This window comes from Monodelphis domestica, chromosome 1 (assembly GCF_027887165.1).
Source record: "Monodelphis domestica isolate mMonDom1 chromosome 1, mMonDom1.pri, whole genome shotgun sequence".
Taxonomy (NCBI): Eukaryota; Metazoa; Chordata; class Mammalia; order Didelphimorphia; family Didelphidae; genus Monodelphis; species Monodelphis domestica.
Genome location: NC_077227.1, coordinates 96,677,152 through 96,684,195, shown reverse-complemented (window position 1 = coordinate 96,684,195; position 7,044 = coordinate 96,677,152).

Below are 7,044 nucleotides of genomic sequence, written 5' to 3'. Positions count from 1 at the left end.
TGTCTGCCCCTTCCTGCCTAGTTGGAGGAGACACGCCAGCCTCAGGTACTATCTATTCCCTGGCTGATCAGTCCTAGGGGAGGGCAGAGCTCTGTGTGAGTGTGTGGGGGTAATAATGGGCCAAGGAAATCTTTCTAAAATTTAATCTTGATTCAGCAGCTTCAATGGCTCTTTGGCATTTCTGGATTTAAACCGATATTAATATTAGGCTACATTTATACAGCTTATAGAGTGTACTTTCCCTACAACAACCCTGGAAGTTAGTAGGACAAAATGTCCTTTTACAGATGATGAAATTCATTTGAGTTTTAGTGTCTTACCCAAAGTCAAACAGCTAGGAAGTGACGAGGTCTAGCATTCAAAATTTTCTTTTTATTACTGCATGCACCCTCTCTAGCCTAATAACCAACTCTTCAATAAATAGCCAAACAAATTTAGAAGAAAAGATATAAGAGCTAGACAGGCAGGTAAGCAGACAGACAAGTGGGTAGATAGGTAGATGAATGGATAGAGACAGACAGATAGATAGACAGACGAGATAAGATAGACAAATAGATAGATAGATGGATAGACAGAAAGAGGGATAGATAGATGATAGATAAGATAGATAGATAGATAGATAGATAGATAGATAGATAGATAGATAGATAGATAGATAAGATAAACATTTGTAAAATATTTATTGTATGCCAGGCACTGTGCTAAATAACATGGACACAAGTATAAGCAAACTAGACAATCCCTGCCTCCAAGGAGTTTATATTCTAATGGAAGAAGATAATACATAAAGTGGAAGCAGGAAAGGGGTGGAAGAATAGTCTCATTGGAACAAGGCAGTGGGGGGGGGAGGAGAGTTGAGTATAGGTGTGAGTTGAAGCATCACTGGGGTCATTCCTAAAATGATGGTTCGAGGGAAGGAGTCACCCATTGGGAATGCAGGGTCTCAGAGTGGAGTATTCTCCAAAGTGGTAAGGCAGCAGTTGAGGAGAAATCAGGAAGGGGGGGGGGGAGGAGAATAGGTTTTATTAGTTAGCAATGAATGGAATTGGAATTCACAAAGTGATAAATGTCTACTAGGCAGTGCCATTCCATGCTTGGTGATCTAGGAGAAAGAGGAAAATTTTCTTAAGTAGCTAGAATATATACTTCTTCTCCTGGGATGCACCTAAAATGATGACAGGACTCCTGATGGCTCCATCTTCAGGGAATTCACATCTGTACTCTCCTACAGGATTGCGTGAGGGTCTATAACTGTCTTTGGAGATGATCATGGGCTTTGAAAGATTAATTCATGAGTCCCGGATCATGTGGACAGAACATTTGGGAAAAGATAAGCTTGCAAAGGAGAATGTAATTTAATGAATCTTTTCCTCCGACAAGCTCAGAAGTGAGTCACCTAAAACTGTCCATATATATGACTGAACACATTGATGTTTTCCTTGTGGCTTGTCCCATGAGCAGGACAGCAAACTCATCCCATTTAAAACATGCCCCATCCTCATACATAATCTTTTCCTTATCAGCACTATTTTAAAGGGCATAATTTAAAGTAAACTATTGATTATATGTTGTCTGACATCCCTTCCAGAGTTGAGATTTTTTTGTTCTATGAAATGGAAATAGTCACTACACTACAGTCATTCTTTTCTTTTCTTTTAACCTTTACCTTCCATCTTAGAATGAGTACTAAGTATCAGTTCCAAGGCAGAAGAGTGGCAAGGTTTTAAGTGACTTGCCTAGGGTCACACAACTAAGAAATGTCTACTGCCAAATCTGAACCTATGACCTCCCATCTCTGGGTCTGGCTCTCTATCCACTGAGCCACCTAGCTGCCCCTAAATGGTCGTTCTTACAAACAAATACTCCCTGCCTGTATAATTAGCCTAACTTGTAATTAAATGAAATCTGGTCTTTTTTTTTTTACCTCTGATGATATTCCCAAGTTTGGTCTAATATTTGGTCTAATGCCTTGCACAAGGCTTAGCACAAAATTGGTTCAAGGCAAAGATAACATCTTATACACTTCTTTTGTATTTGTTATAGTATCTAGCTGGGAAAGCATTCAATGAGTATTTGTCAAATTAACAAAGGAACAAATGAGCAAATCTATTCTACCATTTACTCAGTGAAAAAGGCAAATAGGAGAACCAGTTCAGTTGGCATTATATAGATGTAGAATTTGTTCATTGCCTGAATTTTCCTGATGACAACTAATGAGTCACTTTTGCATGGTTAGGACACCTTCTCTTTCTTAGCTAAAAACAGTTCAGAGTGAAGCAATGCTTCATTATTTCCTCATGGCATTTCATTATTGTTCAGAATACTGAGTTTGAAATATCTAAACTAGAGGTCCCCACTAGGCTGATATTGAAGCCTTCTCTGGCTGGTGACCAAACGAGCTCTCACTGCCACACTTTTCTACCCAACAAGTTTTCAGACAGCCCTTGCCAGCTTGGATTCTCCCACAAGTCATCAGTGTGCATTTTCAGTCCTCCTTACCTCCAAGATACATGAAAAGGGCTGTTGTTCATCACCAAAAGGATGGGAATCTGTGATCTAGTGGAGCTCTCAGTTAAATGAAAATTACATATATGAACACACATATATGTATGTTAATATACATATAAACATAACATGTAACAAAGTTTCTGGGGTCGACTATTATATTTAAATTCTTTCATCTTCACAGAGAGTTCTAGGTAAGAAAGCTACTTCTGACAATGCAGATTGGCAAGAGTTCTTAAAGAGTTCTTTAACTTAGAGTTATGGAAAGCCTGGGGCAGGGAGAGGTTAAATGATGTTCCTAGGGTTACCCAGCCAGTGTGTGGTAGGGATGAACAAAAGGTTTTCCTTATTCAAAGGTCAGCTTACAAGATTCTATCATTATTTTTAAAGAGCAGAACACACACCTTTCCACCCTCTCTTTGTAGCTCTTTGGACTGATGAGAATTCTATTTAGACAAAGGATTATGCCAGCTGAGATAACATTATAGCCCTTACCAACTTTGCTGTCAGAAGAAATTGCCTCTGAAATGCCTGGTGAAGAAGGTATAAAGGATGATTATATTTAAAAATCTACATTAGTTTCTAGTAATTTTTTGCTAAAAAACCCTGAAAGTAAATGCCGGTGCTTCTTCCAGGTAAACTGGCAAATGATTTTAGCAGTTAAACAGATGGTTTGTTTATAATGCCAAACAAAAATCTGTTTGGAAGAAAAATCAGTCACAAGATTACTAGGGGCCTCTGAGCAGGGGAAGAAGAGAAATTAGGACCAAAATGGACTCTGGAAACAATAAAAGTAAAAAATAATATAGATAAGAAATACAGAGTCACTTCATCCTGGCCATGAGAACCAAATGACTACCAAAGTAAAATATTCAGCAGCTTCCTAAGTTCTCTCAATAAATGCTGTATGGGTCTAGGTGGGCACCCAGGGTCCTTCTGAACTCAGTCATTACAACTCTTTTAACTGCCCTACATCTTTGGGCCCCTGAAAAGATGGGAACAAACTGGGAGAAATGATTAGAAAGTTCTATTTAAGCTTATTGTCAAGAATGTCAATAATAATAATACGAGAAATGAAAATGTCTTGATATGGACAGTGTAATGGATGTCTCCTGGGTGGTCCTGGAGGCTCGAAGCTCTATCTTTACTTCACTGTTAGTCCTTGGCTAACTGACCTAACCTCTCAGGCTTTCAATTCCCTTATCTATAAAATAAAAGAGTTGGACTTGAGGACTAAGTATCCCTCCAACTCTAAGGTTCTATATTCCTCCCATTTATTAGTCTTGTGGCTCTGGAGAAGTCACTTAATTTCTCTATGCCTCATTCTTCACATCTCTAAAATAGGGATAACATTACATGCTATGCAGAATCAGATGAAATACTGTGTGAAAAAGACTTCATAAGTGGCAAAGTAGTATACAAATGTAGATTTACAGCACCAGGAGAAGAGTCACAGAATGTTGGAAACATGGTAATAGGAAACATGCCTTCACAGTTCAAGTGTTTCAAGAGGTCTGAAATTTTTAAAGAGCATATGTCCTGGCAAAGAACCATTTTTCATCACATTTATGTACCCTAAAGCATCTTTGTATTTCAAGTTTTGTCTCCACAATGCCAAAGCAGCCCCTTAAAGAGTTAAAAGTCAATCAATCTACCAGTTATTGGGAGAACATCACACACAATGATTTGACTGAAGTCCTTGCCCCTCACTCTACTGAATTGTCTCTCCCTCCTTTTCTCTCTCTTACTCTCTTTTTCCTTCCTTCCTCTCTTTCTCTTTCTTTCTTTTTCTTCCTTCCTTCCTCTCTCTCTCTTTCTTCCTTTCTTTCTTTACTTCTTTCTTTCCTTCTTTCCTTCCTTCTTTCCTTCCTTCTTTCTTTCTTTCTTTCTTTCTTTCTTTCTTTCTTTCTTTCTTTCTTTCTTTCTTTCTTTCTTTCTTTCTTTCTTTCTTTCTTTCTTTCTTTCTTTCTTTCTTTCTTTCTTTCTTTCTTTCTTTCTTTCTTTCCTTCCTTCCTTCCTTCCTTCCTTCCTTCCTTCCTTCCTTCCTTCCTTCCTTCCTTCCTTCCTTCCTTCCTTCCTTCCTTCCTTCCTTCCTTCCTTCCTTCCTTCCTTCCTTCCTTCCTTCCTTCCTTCCTTCCTTCCTTCCTTCCTTCCTTCCTTCCTTCCTTCCTATGTCCTTTCTTCCTATGTCCTTTCTTCCTTTCTTCCTTCCTCCCTTCCCTCCATATAAATCAACAATATATCTTGACATCATATAAACAGAGCCCCAGGCCTCTTTCTCCTTCTTTTTGTGGAAACAAAAGTTTGACTTTACAGGGCAAGTGAGGAAAAAAGATGTATGGCCATTACCAAAATACCCAAGGAGCTGTGATTCTAAGATTGGCCAGTAGATGGCAGCAAAAGAATGCTGAGCCCACTTGGGAAGATTTGGGTTGATTTGTGCATTCTAGCTTTCCTTTAATAAGGGCACAGATAACAACCTAGCTAAGGGCCTTTGAAACTTAGACCTGCTTACTCTGAGGCCAGCAGGGTGAGTGGAGGAGGTGAGCCAGTGACCAGATAAAACAAACGGCATTCCCACGATTCAGGGACAAATAAAGAAAACACAACCTTTGAGATGAAAATAGGTCAGGGTCCTCCTACAGTGGGAAAGAGCAGGAAGGATACACAGGAAGCCATGGATTTGCCTCCCTTATCCGCCTGGATGAGGGAAAACAACTTCCAAGAACTGCTGCAAACAGAAACATGTGTAACCTCATCTGGGGTGCAGAAGCTGACCATTTCAGAACATTACAATAGTAACTGGCTCTCAGGACAGCAATGTTAACTCATATTTATATGGTGCCCTATTTTCTCCCAATAGCCTTGTGAGATTATTGTTATCAATGCTAGACAAGCCTTGAGGCTTGCCATCATGGCGGTATTAATTATAATGAAGTCCCTCCAATTTCTGATAACTGACCACCACCCCTGGAATGGCATCCAAGATGAGCCCCCCTCAGATCAAATTTTGCATTCTACTACATCATGTTTTAGTAAAGCTTTGGTGTCTCATTTATATTTTTGCTTGTGTATCTGGTCTTTCCTCATTAGAACAGCACAGTCTGGGTTGGCCAAGTTCATTCCTGTTAATTTATTGAGGGTCGGATTATGGATAACAGAATTATAGAGCTGAAAAAAAAAAAACACTTTCTGATCGTTCAGTCCAACCTCCTCATTTTACAGCTGAAAAAACACAGTAGCTCGTTTTGAGCAGAGATGGGACTAGAACTCAGGTCTTTGGATACAGAACCTAGGGGTTGCTGTTCACTCTACTCCTTCACAAAGCCTTCCTTGATTCCCCCAACTATTTGTGCTTGATCTTTCTTGAAATTATGTTGTTTTATTTTATATATACTTTATGTTTACGTCTCTGTGTACATGCCAAGTGTCTCCCTTCCCTTTCTACTATAGAATATAGGCTCCTTGGGAGAAGGATCTGTGTATCTTCTTTTTGTATCTCCGAGGCTCAGCACAGCCCCTGATCCTGAGTAGATGAATCAAACACATTTGTGGAATTGAATTGAATAATACACAATGATTGTCCCAGTTCCTGAGATGATCATTGGCTTTACATTGATATTTGACAGTTTCTAAACCTGCTTCGGCAGAGATAAACTTGCCTCGGTGGAGACTGCAAATTTATTTTTTTTCTGGATATACCTTTGTTAAGTTCCTACCAAGCGGGATTAGACAGCTCTGTAGTCCAATGATGTTTAAAATACTAAGTAGATTTGGATTCCTGTAAAGTTGGATTCCAACACATGAGAGCAGAGTTGAGGTGAGTTTGGAATCTCAAAGTCTGTGCTAATGGGTTCAAGCTCTAGCATGTCCTACTAAACTAGAAACTTTTTGAGCATGGGTCAGCCTCCTCATGGGTCAGCCTCCTAGGAAAAGCTAATTAGCAGATTAGTTGAAAAATTAGGAAAGTTTGGTTACAACCCTTCTAGTAAAAGTTGAGTTCAAGAGAACTATTGTTTAATAGTAACCTGATTTTTAAAAACTCTTACTTTCTGCCTTAAATTCTAAGACAGAAGAGCTGCAATCAGGGTTAAATGACTGGCTTGGGGTCACATATCGAGACAGTGCTGAATTCTAGATTTGAACCCAGGTCCTCCTGACTCCAGACCTGGCATTCTATTCACTGTGCTACCTAGCTGCTCCTTAATAGCAATCTTCTATAGGAGTGAGGGAAAAATAGTGGCTTGCCTGCATCAATAAAATTAGTTATCAAATCATGGAATATCAGACTTGTTTGCTGGTCTGCTAACATAACTCTCAATACATCTTATAATATCTATTTTCAACAAGAACCTAACTCAGGTTTCTATATTTACTACTGGACAAACATATTGTAATCATTCTTGCTTTGTTTATTAGAATTGAAGACAGGGACCATATTTTTGCTTTTCTTTCTCCTAGTACTTAGTACAGAGTCTGACACCTAGGAAGGGCTCAATAAATGTCTGCTGATTGCCTGATTGAAGCATTTTTAAAAAT